The following is a 19109-nucleotide window of genomic DNA, read 5'->3' as shown; positions in this document are numbered from 1 at the left end:
TGGGATCTAATTAAACTAAAGAGCTTCTGCACAGCAAAAGAAACTGCCATCAGAGTGAACAGGCAACTTACAGAATGGGAGAAAATTTTTGCAATCTGCTCATCTGACAAAGGGCTAATATTCAGAACCTACAAAGAACTCAAACAAATTTACAAGAAAAAAACAACCCCATCCAAAAGTGGGCAAAGGATATGAACAGACACTTCTCAAAAGAAGACATTTATGCAGCCAACAGACACATGAAAAAATGCTCAGCATCACTGGCCATCAGAGAAATGCAAATCAAAACCACAATGAGATACCATCTCACACCAGTTAGAATGGCGATCATTAAAAAGTCAGGAAACAACAGGTGCTGGAGAGGATGTGGGGAAATAGGAACACTTTTACACTGTTGGTGAGACTGTAAACTAGTTCAACCATCATGGAAGAGAGTGTGGCAATTCCTTGAGGACCTAGAACTAGACATACCATTTGACCCAGCCATCCCATTACTGGGTATATACCCAAAGGATTATAAATCATGCTGCTATAAAGACACATGCACATGTATGTTTATTGTGACACTATTCACAATAGCAAAGACTTGGAACCAACCCAAATGTCCATCAATGACAGAATGGATTAAGAAAATGTGGCACATATACACCATGGAATACTATGCAACCACATAAAAGGATGAGTTCATGTCCTTTGTAGGGACATGGATGCAGCTGGAAACCATCATTCTCAGCAAACTAATGCAAGAACAGAAAACCAAACACCGAATGTTGTCACTCATAGGTGGGAACTGAACAACGAGAACACTTCACTTGGACATAGGAAGGGGAACATCACACACCGGAGCCTGTTGTGGGGTCGGGGGAGAGGGGAGGGATAGCATGAGGAGATATACCTAATGTAAATGATGAGTTAATGGGTGCAGCACACCAACATGGCACATGTATACATATGTAACAATCCTGCACGTTGTGCACATGTACCCTATAACTTAAAGTATATATACAAAAAAATTAATCCTGGGTGTGTCTGTGAGGGTGTTGCTAAAAGAGATTACCATTTGAGTCAGTGGGCTGGGGAAGGCAGATCCACTCTTAATCTGGTGAGCAAAATCTAATCAGCTTCCAGCAAATACAAAGGAGACAGAAAAACGTGAAAAGGCAAGATGGGCCTAGCCTCCCAGCCTACATCTTTATCCCGTGTTGGATGCTTCCTGCCCTCAAACATCTTACTCCAAGTTCTTCAGTTTTGGGACTCGGACTGGCTCTCCTTGCTTTGCAGCTTGCAGACAGCATATTGTGGGACCTTGTAATCATGTAAGTTAAGACTTAGTAACTCCTAAATAAATATATATATATAGTTTTGTCTCCCTAAGAGAACTCTCATGAATACAGGGCTGCTCCTGGGACAGGGGTTTTTGATTCCCTGGCTTCTTTCGTCTGCCTCTCATGCAAGCAGAGTGGGGTCTGGGCATTTGAGAGAAAGCTCTCCAGCAGTTGGAAGTCAGGAGTAGCAGACTCTGTTGATGAGGTCCAGAGAAGGATCAGAGCAAGTGCTGAGTACTGGCGACCTCCAGCAGCGCTTGCATTTGAAGGGGCACCAGGACTCGGCAGTTAGAACTCAAACTCTGGAAGTAGACTGCTTGGGGCTGGATCTTGCCCCATTGGGCAAGTTGCTTTTATTTACTTTATTGTTTTATTTATTTTTATTTTATTTTGAGATGGAGTCTTGCTCTGTCACCCAGGCTGGAGTGCAGTAGCACGATCTCGACTCACTGCCACCTCCACCTCCCGGGTTCAAGTGATTCTCCTGCCTCAGCTTTCTAAAGAACTACAGGTGTGCACCACCACACCCAGCTAATTTTTGTATTTTTAGTAGAGACTGGGTTTTGCCATGTTGGCCAGGGTGGTCCCGAACTCCTGACCTTAGGTGAGCCACCCACCTCGCCTCCCAAACTGCTGGGATTACAGGTGTAAGACACCGCACCCAACCTGTTTACTTATTTTTAAATGCATTTTTTAAAATTGAAGAATAACATACATAGGAAGAAGTCTACACATTCTAAGTGTGCAGCTCACAGACTTCCCCAGATGGAACACACCCGTGTAACCAACACAACATCTGGTTCATGAAATAGGGTGTGACTGGCACCCCAGGAATCCTCACTCACACGCTGTTCTGTTACTATTGCCTCCAGGATAACCACTATTTTGACTCTAATGCCATAGACTTTAGTTTTGCCTACTTTTGTGCTTTATATAAATGGGACCATGCAGTGCACACTCAGCTGTGTTTGGAGCCCTCCATTCAGAATTCAGTGTCTGAGATTCATCCACACTGGTGTGCACAGTTACTGTTCGTTTGTTTTATTGCTGAGCAGTGTTCCATTGTATTTGATTGTTTCCAGTTTAGGGTGATTTTAAATAGTGTTGCTGTGAGCCCTCTTGTATACCTGTGGGAACAGAAGTCTCATTTTGTCACTTAATATTAGTTAGTGTCTTATCCAAGTTTGCAGTGGCAGCTACAGTGTGGTGTCTTGCACACAGCTGGTGCTTTATAAATGTTTGCGGCGTGAATCAAGAGGCAGGGCAAGTCCAGAGGTAGAAAAACAACCCTTGCTGGGATTTGGCGTCTGGTTCACTGGTTCACCTGCTCCATGATCCTGGACTTTGGGCCCCACTTGCTGGGTTTCAGAGGGAAACTGACAGCCACAAGGCAGAGGAGACAAAAACGAAGTCTCCCAGGTGTGCCGTTAACAAGCACAGCGCTTAACCATGTCGGGAACTATCCCCAAATGACAGCTGAGAATCCTCACTGACTTTTCTTTGAAGGAAAAAAAAAAATTCTTCCAGACCTGTAACTAGGCTAATCACAAGAAACATCTGTGACCTCCTAAAAATATCGGCTTGGTACCATTTTGTAGAGCATAATATTTATATAGCCCAGCAGTGTAATTAAATTGATGTTTAGTTAACTCTTGGAAACAGCTGAAGGCTCCCAAAGCCCAGGATGAGATCTGGAATGGGCTGGAAAGGGGCCCTGGGAGGTGTTCCCGCAGGCTCTTGGTGGGGTATCCTGGAGTGACCTCAGAGATGGGGGCATGAGAAACTGAGGAACATGCTGTGTTGAGGGACTGCGTGGCTTACTCAGGGGCAGTAGGATTATAGTTGTTTCTATGTTTCTGTCCAGCAGCCTCTGGAACGTCATTTCCTGCTGAGGAAAGGTTTTCCCTTAAAGGACTAATCAGAAAGGGCCCTGTCTCAAAGCGCCTGTGCCATTGTTTTGTAGCCTGAGGAGATGAAGTGGGACAATGGTGGTTTTTTCTGGAGGGTTTCATGCTTGTTCCTGGAGAACTGCTCGTATTGGTGGGGATCTCAGCTGGCAGGGAGTAGAGCCTGTGCTTTCTCTTTCTCCTCATCAATAAAGAAAAGAGCATAGCTGAAGCAAGTTTTTTCTTTTTTGGAAAAAAAAAAATTCAACTTTTATTTTAGATTCAGATGTGCAGGTTTGTTACCTGGGCATATTGCATGATGCTGAGGCTGTGGACGACTGATCCCGTCCCCAGGTACTAAGCATAGTTTTTAGGCAAAGGGGCTCCATGGCTTTTCAGCTGGGCAAGTTTCTCACTGGAGCCCCCCGAGGCCTGCAAAGCAGGACTGGAGCCTACTGTGGGCAGGGCCTGGTGTGGGGTCTCCTCTGAAGTCTTGAGATGACATGAAAACATCAGGCCTTTACAGAGGTGCCTCCAGAGTGCGGTTAGGGGTGGGATTCAGAAGGGTCTTCGGGGAGCTTGAGAAGTCTGGAGTTGGGAAGGCAGTCCAGGGACAGTACCTCCTGCTTTGGCCATCCCCTTTTTGTGGAATTCTGCTCTTTGCATGAGGAAAAGGGAAAACACATTGATGTTTTGAGCCCATAAGCATTCCTTTATTCGTTCATTCTGTGATAATTACCAAGCAACTGCTACCTAATGTACCTTCTTGGCCCTGTGCTGAGAGTAAGGGATGAAAGACTGAGCAAAATGGACACCTCCTGATATGGTTTGGCTGTGTCCCCACCCAAATCTCATCTTGAATTGTAGTTCCCATAATCCCCACGTGTGGTGGGAGGGACCTCATGAGAGGTAACCGAATCATGGGGATGGGTTCCCCCATGCTATCTTCATGATAGTGAGTAAGTTCTCATGAGATCTGATGGTTTTATAAGGGGCTTCCCCCTTCACTTGGCTCTCATTCTTCTCCTTCATGCTGCCATGTGAAGAAGGACATGTGTGCTGTCCCTTCTGCCATTGTTTTGTTTCCTGAGGCCTTGCCAGCCCTGCGGAACTGAGTCAATTAAACCTCTTTCCTTTTTAAACTACTGAGTCCCAGGTAGTTCTTTCTAGCAGTGTGAGAATGGATTAATACACCTCCCATCCTCAGGGAACTCCCAGTGTAGTGCCTGGCTACACACACAGTGAGGGCTCAGGAGGGAAAGCTGAGGGACTCTTCATAGACATGTAGGGGCTTAGGACAGAATTCCTGAGGAACAAGATCAGAGGAATGAGGGAGAGGTCCCTGAGATAGGGCAGAGATGAGACCGTTCCAGGCAGAGGAAACAGCATGTGCAAATGTCCTGTGGCTCACAGAGCATGATGAGTTCCAGGAACAGAACAAGACCAGTGAAGATGGAGAAAGGGGGTCAGTGGCAGAAGGCTGGAGACTGGGGCCAGGCTTTGTAGACTGAAGCCAGAACTCTGGTGGTTATCCTTACATGATCTGAGACCTGGAACCACCTGCTATGGTGTGGACTCCATGCTGGCCCTATTTTATTCTGGAAAAGAAGGTTGGGTGGAAAATGGCACCCTTAAGGCTGGAGTTGCCAGAAAGATTTAGGTTTTCTCCCCATCTTGAAATGTGTAACCCCAGACTCCTCCAAACCCTGATGGTGACCATCAAGATGGAGGTGGCTCTATGACATCAATGAAGGGACAATGAACAAGGACCTAAGAACAAACCCTGATCCATGAAATTGAGGGCTTCATCTCAGTGTCTGTCCAAGCCACAGCCTAATAGGTCCTTAAACAGACTCAAAGGGAGAAACGGCCCAGGGAAGAAGGAAAGCCACCATTTGCATTTCCCAGTGGTGCCACCTTTTATTCCAAGTCTAAAGTTATCCCAAGGCCACACATATGTGGATAAGGGATGGTGTGCTTGGGTGGGCTTGTGGTGTTGTGCCATGGGAAGTGGTTTGGAGGATAAGAGAATGTGGTGCCCAGATCCACATTGCCATCCTTACCTCCCCAAAGGGTTCTTGGGGTACCCCTCCACAATGTAGGGATGACTCCAGATGGTCTCTGTTTCCCTTGGATATTTATAATCCTAAAAACAGATCAGTATTTAAAAGTTAACAAAGAAAAGGAAAGAGCTCAGTGACAACAATAAAAGGCATACAGGGCTTAACATGTATTATCTTATTTCTTGTCACTACGACTTCTGAAATTAGCTCCATTTCCATGGGGAGGGTGAAAACCTGCTGAGGTTTTGGCCTTAGAAAGGTGGTGTTGCTTCCCCCTACTTCCAACCCATGTAATTAAAATTTAAAAGTAGGCCGGGCGCGGTGGCTCAAGCCTGTAATCCCAGCACTTTGGGAGGCCGAGACGGGCGGATCACGAGGTCAGGAGATCAAGACCATCCTGGCCAACATGGTGAAACCCCGTCTCTACTAAAATACAAAAAAAAAAACTAGCCGGGCGAGGTGGCTGGCGCCTGTAGTCCCAGCTACTTGGTAGGCTGAGGCAGGAGAATGGCGGGAACCCGGGAGGCGGAGCTTGCAGTGAGCTGAGATCCGGCCACTGCACTCCAGCCTGGGCGGCAGAGCGAGACTCCGTCTCAAAAAAAAAAAAAAAAAAACCAAAAAAAAAAAAAAAAAAAAAAAAAAAAAAAAAAAAAAAAAAATTTAAAAGTAAAACTATGCTAAACCATAAATCAAGTGCAAGATAGATGAATCAAGTTCTGGGTGTTTCTCCACAATGACTAGTTTGATGTGTATTTTTAAACATTATTATACATAACTGTGGTTATTTTTATGTAAATTCGAATTATGTGATTCTGAAATAGTTTAATATAAAATAAAAATAAAGTCTCACTTTACAACCCAAATATGAAATAGAATACCAAGAGATTAAAGAGAATTGGGAATCTCATCATTTCAAAGGCATTAAGATAGACTGGTCTGTGAGCTTTGCTGAAACTTGTCCAAGATGGGGCTGTTCTCAGCTGGTAAAAGGGAAACCCACCATGCTTTGTGTTGTTACTGTGGAAAGGTTGGCCTGGACTTAACTGAGCTGGGATTTACATGAGGTCTTCAGGAAAGTATCTCTCTAATAAATATAACTGCCATATAGCAAATTATGTTGGAAAAAAATCCCTAGGTGCCTTTGAATTATGTGTGGACACAGTAGGTACTTTCTCTGCCTCCTGGGTCACTTAGGGGAAGAGAAGTTAAGTGACTTGCATAACAGCACAAGGTCATGGTGGAGCTGAGGTTTGGAAATGGGTCTGCTTGGTTCCAGGTGTATTGTTCAGAGAGATTTAGTGTTCCTGCCCTTCTCTTTAAATTACTTTAAAAAAAAAAGAAAAAAAAAAATCAAAGAGCTAGACAGGGCTTTGAAACTCATTTAGTTCAGGGCATGCGTTTTAGAGATGAAGGAACTGAAATCCAGAGAAAAAAACTGAATGATGCAAAGCCATGGTTGCTGTGCTTTGGTTGGCTTCACCAGTTTTCCAGGAAAGCTCTTGAAAGAGGCCTGAGCTCTACTTCAAGCTGGTTCTTAGCCTTGCTGTGTGGTCACCAGGAGACTACTTGCCTTCTCCTGGTTCAAGCCCCACCTCTCAGGGAATCAGGTGGGTTGGATTAGGTGTCCTCTCACATCCCTTCAAGCTTAAAAGCTCTCTATGTCTGATTCCAGCCTCTTCTCATTGATTACTTTCCATTGTCTCTTGGGGATAACATTGGGGTGGTGGTAAGGGGAGGCCCCATAAGAAATGGGGTGGAATAAATGAACCAAGAATGTAGAGGCAATAATTTTTCCAAGGAATATTTAGTAAAGAGAAAATAAAATGTCTCTCCTTTTTATTTTAAAGAAATATTTAGTAAAGAGAAAACAAAATTTCTCTCCTTTTATTTTATTTTATTTTATTTTTTTATTTTATTTTATTTTATTTTATAGCCGGTATCAGAGTTCAAGATGACTGACCAGTGTACGATGAATTTCCATTTTTCTTTATTATGAAGAATCATTTAGAGATGCTCTCCCATTTTCATACCCACACAACACATAAAGCTTAACACACACTTGCACACACATGCACATCAAACATGCCCTGGGAATGAAGCATCACAATGAACTGAATGAGTGAATTGTTTAAGGCAGACAGCACTGGGCAGGACTTGGTTATAGCTTTGGTGGTAGTCTCTTTGCAGAAGTCCATTGGTGGGTTGCATAGGCACAGAACCTTGAAAAACTTTCTGAGATGTCACTGACCAGTTTGGCCGGTATCTAAAATTGTCTCCTGTTTATATTTTCTTCATCTTGAACAACTCTGTGACACATGATTAGTTATAAGGTTTCTCATATCTCCCAATATTTTCTCTGAAGTTGGATTCCAATGTCTTTTTTGAGTGGCAGTGTCCAAATTACTTAGAGCCACAAAAGCACTGAGTCACAAGCTATCTCAAAACTCTGCAACTTAACTGATTTATACTCATGGACCTGCGGTGTGACTGAGGATCTGCTAATTCAGGCTGGCTGGGCCTTTCCCCTCCAGTCTCCCATCTCCTTTCCCTCCCTGCTATGGTTTGAATGTGTCCCCCAAATTTCATGTGTTGGATACTCAATCCCCAATGTGGCAGTATTGAGAGGTGGGGCCTTTAAGAGGTGATTGGAGCTCTTCTCTTTACAAATAGATTAGCTCATTCATGGGTTGATGAATTAATGAATTGATGGGTTATTGTAGAAGTGAAACTGGTGGCTTTAAAAGCAGAGGAAGAGAGGCCTGAGCTAGCATGCTCAGCTCTCTCACCATGTAATGTCCTGTACGGTCTCGAGACTCTTCAGAGAGTCCCCACTGGCAAGAAGGATTTCACCAGACGTGATCCCTGTCTTCCCAGCCTCCAGAACTGTAAGACATAAATTTCACTTCTTATAAATTACCCTGTTTCAGATATTCTGTTATAAGCAACAGAAAATGAACTGAGACACTCCCCTTCAGACCAGTGGCATGGTCCAGGCACATTTTCCCCATGGTGATGGCAGAGGGGAAATGCATCATTGGGTTAACATCCCACAGGCCAGAGCAAGTGACATGGCCAAACTCAGAAGTAGGAAATACGGCATTAAAGTGCACATCAGAAGTGAAGGAAGACAGTGGAAATGTGAAGACAAGACAGTGGAAATGTGAAGACAGTCATCGTGGTCAATATCCTCTGTGACGAACTTATCAGTTGTGGTGGTTTTAAACATTTGCAAATTCTTTGTTACTCCTCTTATCAAGAGGTAGGATCCAGGTCCCCTCCTTCTGAGCTGGGGTGGGCCATTTTGGCTGCCTTGATGAACACAATGTGGCAGAAGTGACACTGCATGACTTTCTAGGCTTCTGCTGGTTTCTTGCAGATTTCTGCCCCTTGTGATAAGTTCTGACACCCCGAGGTCCCCATGTGGGGAGACCAGACAGAGATGCTCGGCGATGCCTGGATTCCCAGAGAGAAATCTCTGGAGAGGGCCGCAGACACTGCATGTCTCTGGAAACACATGGGAGTCCCTGAGCAAGAACTGCCCAGTGGAACCCAGTTAACCCCCAGATCCATGAGCAAATCATTGTTCCGGTTTTATGCCACTGTTTTGGGGTGGCTCATTGTGCAATATTAGATAACTGAAAAATTATCTAATTTTGCATCAAGGCTACAATTTCTAGCAAGGAATGGTGCATAGGGGTGAACTGCAGCTCCCCTGTTTGCCACTGGTTGTAACCTTTGATAAGTGCTCTGATGTCCCTGAATCTCAGCTTTTTCATCTGTAAAAATGGGGATCGTGTTCCCTGCCTCCTATGATTGCTGCCAGATTAAACACCTAGCACAGGGCCTGGATGGAGGCAGGTGCTCAGTCAGTATTGATAGAGTAAATAACTGCTTACTGCTCAGTGGGGCTCATAGGGTGAATTCTGGCTGGGTAGAGCTTGCAGGCCACAAAATGGGCAGATGGAATGACTGAAACAGTGCTGTGGTTCAGCCCAGGCTACAAATTATGGCTGTTAGAGGTTGTTGAGTATGTGTGTGTGTGTGTGTGTGTGCGTGCATGCTTTTAAATCTTCCTTTAATAAGGAAGTGGAGACCTTTTGCTTCTTTTTTTTTTTTTCTGAGATGGAGTCTCTTCTCTGTTGCTCAGGCTGGAGTGCAGTGGCGCCATGTTGGCTCACTGCCACTTCCGCGTCCCAGGTTCAAGCAATTCTCCTGCCTCAGCCTCCCGAGTTGGGATTATAGGCAAAAATTACACGCCTGGGTAATTTTTGTATTTTGAGTAGAGATGGCCAGGCTGGTCTTGAGCTCCTGGCCTCAGGTGATCCGCGTGCCTTGGCCTCCCAAAGTGCTGGGATTATAGGTATGAGCCACCATGCCTAGCCCCTTTTGCAGTCTTGATTGATGTGAACCCATTTCCTGGAGTTCTCAGGGGAACACGTTTTTATGTGCAGATCCCTATTTCATGAAGTTGCAGGGACATAGAATATATAATTTGTTTGGGGCGTTGCTTTGAGCAGGCTGATAAAAGTGGAAGCTAAAAAATTAATGTAGTCTCCTCCCTCAGATCCTGTAGCCAGCCTGTTTGGGTTTCTTCCCCATCTCTGCAACCCAAACGGAAGGCTCTTCCTTTTCTTGACCCATAGGATCCACGGGAAGGATCTTCCTTTGAACAAACTTCTTGACAGCACCCATACTGCAGAAGGTGCATGCATCCTGTGTTCATCTTGATGAAGTTTCGTAAACTACAGGCACCCGTATTTTCATAAACCAACTTCCAGATCCAGAAACAGAATCCCTTCCCGCACCCCAGATGTCCCTTCTCCCCTTTCTCATCAGTACTTAGTCCCCCAACCCAGGGAAACCACAATTCGACTTAAAAATAACATCCTTTAGTTTCCCCAGTTTTTGCTCTTCCTGTAAACAAAGTCATGCACTCTGATTTTGTGTCGGGATTCTTTGGCTCCACACTGTCTCTGTAACACTCATGCATTTCATGCACGTATTTTGGCTCATTCATCTTCTTAGTTGTATCATATTTTATTTTATGAATATACCATAATTTATTTATCTGTTCTACTGTTGATGGGTAGTTTCTAGATTTGTGTCCCATCTTCCTATCTCCCCAGCATGAGGCTTATCTCTTACCTCCCCAGCGTGTGGCTTAAATACCTGGAACATTTGCTTGGAACATGAAGGAAGGAAGGCAGGTTCTTTATAAATTCAAATCCATCTTGTCCGGTTGCTCACATTGCGCTGAGTGTCCTCACTGGCTGCTCCAGCCTCCCACCCACATGGCTAGACTTCAAGGAGTGGAGGGTGAGAACCCTCTCCCTTGTCTGTTCCAACGACCACCTTGGGAGGGCCCTTCCTTTCCCACTGTTAAAATACAACACCCCCTCCACCCGGAAGGCATGTTCTCCAAAGTGAGCCTTCTAGGTCACTTGTCCCCAAAAAGAAGAAAAGAACAAAACTTCCTGAGAACTGATCTGGGCCAGGAATGCAGCAGCACTTGATGTCTGAGGGAAGCAGTTTTTCATTCAAGAGGGAAGGAAGAGGAACGTGCCCCAAAGCGAGGTGAGGGCTTTGACTACAAACTCAGTGGGGCTCAGCATTCTGCCTGTCACTGGTTCATTTTACCGGGCACTGCGATTGAAGCAGGAGATTAGACTGGGGGCCTTTAACTCAAGCTAATCCCAAATGCACCTTTATTTTATGTCTCACTAGGGAAGAACTAACATTGCAATGGAAAACCACGGCATCCTGCTTCTTTAGAATTTTATTTTTAACTTATTTGAATGGGCTTTACATTTAATTAGGTAAAATTTTATAATATAGTACTTGGGTGAATATAAAAGAAAATATAAGCAAAATAAAATTGGTTAATATAGTCTAAATTTCTTAACGTTGACCTGGTTTTTCTGATTCACTTTTGACTCCCAAATTGTTGTTGCCTGTGGTCTCCTCACTCCTCTGGCAATGCCATTCTGAGTGCCATGAAGAGTCTTGGTAATACAGTAATTCTGTTCTTTAATTTTATCTTTAACTAACAAACAATGATTGCATGAATTAATGGGGTACAACGTGATGTTTTGGTATGTGTTCACATTGTAGAATGATAAAATCAAGTAAATTAACATATCTATCACCTTATGTACTTATGAATTTTTGTGATAAGAATATTTAAAACCCAATCTTTAAGCAATTTTGAAATATACAATGCTATGATTAACTATACTCATCATGCTATACAATAGATCACTAAAGCTTTGACCCTCTGCCTGGCTGAACGTTGTACATTTTAATCAACATCTCTCTTTTCTCCATCCACCCCCATCCCTGAGCCTTTGATAAACACCATCCTACTCTCTCCTTCTATGAGTTTGCCTTTTATCATCCAAGCATGAACTAAAAGCGTTGGCTCTGGGTTCTGAAGCTGGTTTTGCAGCCTGCTTCTGATTCCTGCTTTGGGGAGGGCTCCTGAAGGGATATTTTCCCTTCTCACTCCCAGACCAATTAGGAGAGATTCCAGGATTTCCATGCACATGGCGCATACCACTCTCCAGAGTTTGATGCTGGTGCTTTTGATATTCATGCGTGTAATAGTCAAGGGCAACTATGTGGCATGACTACCTCTCAGAGGAAGTGGTTGTAAGGAAGCTTTGATATGTACTAAGATGCATCCCAACTTCAGAACTGCTAAGATACAGAAAAAAGTATAAGTTAGAATCAATGCAAAAATTGCAGCCCCATCCCTGCCTGCTGCTCAGCTCTGCCATCCCCCAGAATCACGGCCTCCCAGAAGCCTGCAGCCTCGTTTAGGAGTCGTAACCTGTGTCTGAACACTCGATTTATCTTCATCTTTCTTGAAAGACTGTATGTAAACTGATCACATTGCTCTACTCCCCACTTCCCTCCAAACTAAACCAAGTAACACAATTCAGTGGCTTTTCTGGAGCAAGAGGAGAGAGAGTGATATCAGCGTTCAGACCCAGGAGTGCTGTGGGTATGTTCATTATCTAGGCATAGAACAGCTCGGCATCAAAGCATCCCTGGGGAAGGTCAATGTCCAGGCTCTCTTCTGCTTCTGCTCCTGATGTCCATCACACCTACCTCTTTGCAGGGTGTGCTGCGGGTCTGGACTGGTGAGAACTGAGCCTGGGAGAGGAGACCAAGCAAAGGCTTAATTTTCTGCTCTGTTTTCCCCAGTTTGCCCTGGGATCATCTTTAGCGGTGGCAGATGGGAGGCTTTGTTCTTCATTGCTCCTCTGTTAAAGTGCTGTCCCTGAGATCCCTAGAAAGAGTTTATTTGTTTTTTGGCTAGAGGTGCATTCAGAAAAAGCCCCAGGCAACTCCCTAGAGGAACTTTATTCTTTATTTTAGTGGCTCAGGAGCCTGGAGATATTAATCTTTTTCTACCTCAGAGCTTGCTGAGAAAGGGTTTGGGGGCTTGAAAGGGGATGGCTTACTTTTCTTTTGGTTCAGCATGATAATGGCCACAGACTCTGTGAGGGGACTCTGTCTGTTCTACATGAGGTTTTGAACAGATTACTTTTCTCAGCCAGCTTCCTGGGAAGAGACTCACTTTCATTGAGAAGATGCCCTGAGCTTTGTAGAATAAAACAATGCTTCAGGCCAGATGAAAGAGACACCGTTCTGCAGAGGCCAGGGAAGGCTTTTCTTGATGTTCTAGAGAGAGGCAAAGCGGAAGAGAGAAAGGAGAGGGAGGCTGGGGACTGGCAGGAGGCCTCACTGTGGGAGCTCAGATCATTAATGTTAATTCCCCCACACCCCTGCCATGGCCCCAGACGTGGGGGAAGGGGATGAGGTATTTTCCTCTGACTGTACCTTTGGCTGTGTGACTTGTTTTGGTCAGTGGGATGTCAGCAGATATCACATGGATAGAGGCTTGAAAGGCTCTTGGGTAGGGATTTTGCTCTGTTACACTCCTGACTTTTACCATAGCAAGAACATGCCTTGGGTATTTGTAGGACCAGGGGCAAGAAGAAACACATGGAACAGACTGAGGCCCAACCCACAGCTTGTGCCAAGTCCACCCAAGTCCAGATTATTAGCCAAACCCCAGCCAACCCACAGATATGTGATCAGAGAATAAATTCTCATTGTTGTGTAATACTGTGCTTTGGGATTATTTGCTATGCAGCGCATTGTGGCAATAGCTGACTAATACAGAACTCTTTCTTTACTCTCTCAAATCATAAATAAAGTCAATAAATTCATGAAATGCTTGGGATAAATGATGTTTTAAAAATGGGAACCAGTGAGGGATTGTGTGTGAATTGTAAGGCCGTATTGAAGGAGAAGGAAGCATTTGGAAGAAAGTTCCAGATGGAGAGAGCCTGTAGGGACAGCTTTAGAGCTTCATAAAGCAGTGGAAATTGGGGCTGGGCTAAGTTAACTGGCTCTCTGAGAGACATAGATCACTCAGTGGATAGTTGCTTGAATAAGAAAGGATACAAGACAGACACCAAGAATACAGGTCCATTAGTCAAAGTTTTCCAGAGAAACAAAACCAATAGGACTTGTGTGTGTGTATTTATGCATATATATGTATACATACACATATATATATATTTTCAAATTTATGTTTTACAAGAATTGGCTCAAATTATTATGGAGGCTGACAAGTCCAAATTCTGCAGGGTGGGCTGGCAAGCTGGAGACCCAGGGAAGAGTCATTGTGGTAGTTTGAGCGTGAAGGTAGTCTGCCATGGAGCCAGGAAGAGCCAATGCCGTAGAACAAGTGTGAAGGCCTTCTCATGGTTGATTGCTTCTTGCTCAACGGAGGTAAGTATTTTGTTCTGTTTCAAGTCTTCAACTGACTGGACGAGGCTCACATTATGCAGGATGATGCTTTACTTCACCAATTTAAATGTTTATCTCATTCAAAACCACCCTCACAGAAACATCAAAATAATGTTTGAGCATGTATCTGGGCAATGTGGCCCAGCCAATTTGACACATGAAATCAACCATCACAGTTGGCTTTAATCTTTCTCTAGCTCTACAAAAAGAAACACATTTTCTCCATATTAGCAAGTTATAAGTTACCAAGGAGAGAGCTAGCATCCAACTCAAATAATATCCCAGAGGATGTGACTTGTGGCCATTGTTGGAAAATTTTCTATTGGGACTACTGAATCCACCAAGCTTTGTCAAATATCACTGCTACGATTCTTTAAAAAGTCTTTATTGGGTTATAGCATACATAAGCAGAGTGCACAAGTCATAATGTGCATCTTGATGAATTTTCACAAAGTGGACTAGCACTGGGTCAAAAAACAGAATATTATGAACACCCCCAAGCCCCTCTCACATTCCGTTCTAGTCACTACCTTCTTCCTAAGGGTAACCATTACCTTTCCTTTTAAAACCACAGATTAGCGTTGGCTGCTGTGTACCTTATGGCAGGTGTATTTTCCAAAGACTGCTGCACTAATATATCCCATCCTTCCTTTCCTGAGAATGTGCTGCTGACATTCCTCCATCTCTGTTTCCTCTCTTTGAGTATGTGTGGACCTGGGACTGTAGCAGAAGTAATAGCACGAGACTTCTGGGGCTTAGTTATAAAAGACAATGACTCCCTGATCCTTTTGGGGTGATCACCCTTGGAATCCAGCCACATGCAAGGCCAAGTTGATGTGTTCCAACCACAGCTCCAGTTGAGGTCTCAGCTGACAGCCAGCATCGGCTACCACCCATAGGAGGAGAAGCTTTCAGATGATTCCAGCCCCCTGAATTCCCGTCTTCCCATGTACCTCAGAATGGAACAGAGATGAGTTGTCCTCTACCAAGCCTTGCCCAAATGCAGACTTACAAGAAAAAGTTGCTGTGGTTTAAAGCCACTAACTTTTCAGGTCATTTGTTGCACAGCAAGAGATAGCTAGAATGTACTTTATACAAATGGTGTCATCCAGTAGGTGTACTTTCCTGACATTCCACATTATGTCTGTGAGAGTCTCCATGTTGTTGCATGTAGTCATAGACTGTTTATTCTTTTTGCTTTATAGTATGTGATTATACGAATAAAATACAGTTTATATATTCACTGTGCTACTGACAGACATCATATATTTCTAGTTGGGGCTATTAATAAAGGCCAAAAATTCCAGTACATGTCTTCTGGTAAATGTCAGTACATGTTTCTATCGGGCATGTACCTAGAATTGGAATTGCTGTGCCTTAGAGTCCATCTGTGGTCCACTTCAGTAGTTACTGCCAAAAAGTTTTCTAGTATTCTTTTTTGAACAAAATGTTAAAAGCCATGTCATAGGCTTGTTTATGGAGTGGTGCTCTGAGGTTTGATCCTGTGAGGGAGGGAGGTCGGATCAGAGGTGCCCTAGTCATCTCTAGAAAAGACACTAGGTCAGCACTTGGATTTATTCACTCTGTAACTCCAGGGCCAAGTAGGCTTGCAAAGAATGTGAACTTCAACAGCAACAGTTTGTAGACTGGGAGGCTCCTGGTGTTACACGACTGTGGAGTAGCCCTTTCTTATATTCCTCTTTCTGACTTCCCTTTAACACATTTGTGAAAACACACACAAAGTCTAAATTTGGCCTTGTCTTTGGAAACAATCATTGCCACAGTCCAAGGAAGTTTCCAGTAGGTGTTCCATGATTAAGAACATTCATGAACTATGCACCACAGGCCTTACCCTCTAAATCAGATTAGTCTGGAAAGACCCTGATGGAGTAAAGGAACAAGGCTAAATTGCCCTTTTATATGCCTTGGTTTGTATTTTAAATGGAAATTAAACCCAACAGCCACAGAACCTGCAATGCACAACTGAAGTGATAACATAATGAATCATGACTGAGATCATGGCAAAGACAACTGTAGTATTGTTGCTGCCCATCCAACAGCAATTATGAAGACACCATTTATAATAGCCTTGATTTCAGGTTGATGAAATATGAAAAAATGTGCTTGTCAGAATGGCCACAACACAACATTTGAATATCGTGCCCAGCCACAATCTCTCTCCTTTTGCCTATGTATTTGGATTGTACATGCTGATTGTTGCCTCTGTCAGCTTAGATAATCAAAGATAACTTAAATGTGATTCCTGATTCTGTCAGTGGTTTGAAATAAGTATTATACCTTCTCCATGTCCCTATGTCTGAATTTATCAAATGTTCAGGATGGACATTTCCCAAAAGGAAACATTTCTTGTACCGGTCACTGGTGTTGAGGAATGTTTGGGGTACTCCTAGTAAGAACTGTTCCCTTGGAAATGAGATCTTAGATATCACTCTTAGGGCAAACAATGTCTGGGAAGCTGCTGAGTGGTCCATCACGTGGACAAAGGAGAGAGCAGGACAGGGAAGTGAGAGAGAGAAAGACTGAGAAGAGAGAAGCAATGAGACAGCAGCAGCCAGGAAGGCAGGAAGATGTGGAAGAGGGGAGAAAACTACAGCTGATAGAGATTGGTCAAGGCCTCAGAGGGCCTCCGTGAACTGCTCCCACTTTGGCTATAAAGCACAAAATAATGCACTTGAAGGGTTCTTGTGAGCTTCTCCTACAAAATGGGATGATGTTAATTATGGCAATGGTGATGATCTACATCTACCTCCTTGTGTTATCATGAAGATTTGTGCAGATGATACATACAAGTTCTTTATCTCAGCACCCAGAGGGTAAGTGCTTAAGAAATGCAGCGGGCATTTGCTCCCGCTGTTTCTGCTTCTGGGTTAACAATCAAAATGGTACATGCTGAAGCCTTTTCTCGTCCTTTGAGTCGGAATGAAGTTGTTGGTTTAATTTTCCGTTTGACAATGTTTGGTGCAGTGACAAACTTCACTATCAAATGGATGGTAGATGCAATTGATCCAATCAGGAAGCAAAAAGTAGAAGCTCAGAAACAGGTTACTTGGAGTGATATAGCAGGTTTAGATGATGTCATTATGGATCTGAAAGACACAGTCATCTTACCTATCAAAAAGAAACATTTGCTTGAGAATTCCAGGCTTCTGCAGCCTCCAAAAGCTGTTCTTCTCTATGGGCCTCCAGGCTGTGGTAAAACGTCGATTGCCAAGGCCACTGCCAAAGAAGCAGGCTGTCGATTTATTAACCTTCAGCCTTCGACACCGACCGACAAGTGGTATGGAGAATCTCAAAAATTGGCTGCTGCTGTCTTCTCCCTTGCCATAAAGCTACAACCATCCATCATCTTTATAGATGAAATAGACTCCTTTCTATGAAACCGTTCAAGTTCTGACCGTGAAGCTACAGCCATGATGAAAGCTCAGTTTATGAGTCTCTGGGATGGATTGGATACTGATCACAGCTGCCAGGTCATAGTGATGGGAGCTACCAATCATCCTCAGGACCTTGACTCTGCTATAATGAGAAGAATGCCTACAAGATTTCACATCAACAAGCCTGCTTTAAAACAGAAAGAAGCAACCTGAAACTCATCTTGAAAAATGAAAATGTGGATAGGCATGTAGACCTGCTAGAAGTTGCCCAGGAAACTGATGGCTTTTCAGGAAGTGACCTAAAAGAGATGTGTTGAGATGCTGCCCTCCTCTGTGTTAGAGAATATGTTAATTCTACATCAGAAGAAAGCCATGATGAAGATGAAATTCGGCCTGTTCAACAGCAGGACCTGCATCGGGCAATTGAAAAGATGAAGAAATCAAAGGATGCAGCATTTCAGAATGTTTTAACACATATTTGTTTAGATTAAGAGTAAAGATCATTTGTGCAGTTCAGGGATCTAGTTTGGTGTGTCCTCTTATCAGTCAGTGGAAATAGAATGGAAAGAGTGCTCTTTAAACAATGAGGGAGCTCAGTGTTTATGGTTTTATACTCTGAATTCTAAGTTATTGAGATATAGTTGTTACGTAAGTGGTATTACAGTTTGTCAAAAATCACGAGGAGGAACAGTTGAATCCAGCCTGAACGTGGGTGCTTGTGTTTGACCTCTTTAGCCATATATTGTACAGCCTTATAAAATCTAAGTTGGTCTTAAAGTCATAAATGATTCATTGGGTCATTAGTGAGAAACAGGGATGTGGTTAGGTGCTGGTTCCTAGACATGTGAGTATGCATTTGTGTGTGTGCGTGTATGTGTGTGTATATTAAATGTATGTATCTACACATTTTATATTGACATTCTGTAGATATGTTTGAATACAGAAACATTTTTTACCCCAACTACTGAATCCAGGAGTACCAAATAATATATACTAAATATAGCCATTTCCATTTGTCATTTCTTTCAACCTTTTTTAAGTTGAGTGTTTTTCTTTCTGCAGTTGATTAGTTGGATCCTCCACATCTTGCATATATACATGGGCTCAATTATTATGTTTGTCAGGATAATTAAATAAAAATACTAGTTCATGATCAGCATTGAATGGTTGTTAGGCAGTCATGTGCTCAACACTGATTTCACGTCTTTCTGTAAGTACACTGAGTATAAACTTTTTAAGTTTAAATTGATTTACATGAAAGTGGATTAAAAGACTTTTCAAAAGAAAAGGTTTGAAAAACCTCAGTACCCTTTAATACATGTACATTTCTTTCCTTTCTTCATTTAATGTAACATATGTCTGTTGTAACTATGTTTCTTAAATATTATTTTAAGGTTATGTGTTCTTTAATTATGGTCAAATATAATTTGGTCACCAAAAATGAAATAATAGTTTAAAACAAGTAGTTGTTACTAAGTGTGCTAAAAATACTCATTTTGTAATTAATTTTAGTTTTCTTAGTATATTATAAATTGTGCCCTGGTCAAGTACAAATGTACACATCAAAATGCCCATATTGTATCTATCTGTAGTCATTTAATGTGAATTATATGTAAA

General features: G+C 43.0%; 1 long non-coding RNA gene and 1 pseudogene across 1 annotated transcript in view; one reads left to right on the top strand and one right to left on the bottom strand.

Moving 5' to 3' along the window:
• SCP2D1-AS1 (SCP2D1 antisense RNA 1) overlaps positions 1-10452 on the bottom strand; it is a 24740-nt gene extending 14288 nt beyond the window's left edge. Inside the window, exons 1-2 of the long non-coding RNA XR_014485104.1 lie at positions 10420-10452; positions 5275-5357 (exon numbers count right to left, since the gene is read on the bottom strand). This is a non-coding gene — a long non-coding RNA (SCP2D1 antisense RNA 1). The remainder of the gene's footprint in view (positions 1-5274; positions 5358-10419) is intronic.
• A 6741-nt stretch (positions 10453-17193) lies between these two features.
• On the top strand, positions 17194-17983 carry LOC108536394 (ATPase family AAA domain-containing protein 1 pseudogene; annotated as a pseudogene).
• Positions 17984-19109: the final 1126 nt, after the last annotated feature.

Source organism: Rhinopithecus bieti, unplaced genomic scaffold (genome assembly GCF_001698545.2).
Source record: "Rhinopithecus bieti isolate Rb0 unplaced genomic scaffold, ASM169854v2 scaffold_641, whole genome shotgun sequence".
In the NCBI taxonomy this organism is placed as follows: domain Eukaryota; kingdom Metazoa; phylum Chordata; class Mammalia; order Primates; family Cercopithecidae; genus Rhinopithecus; species Rhinopithecus bieti.
Note: the sequence above shows the minus strand (reverse complement) of the source record. Positions and strands in the feature narration are given on the sequence as shown.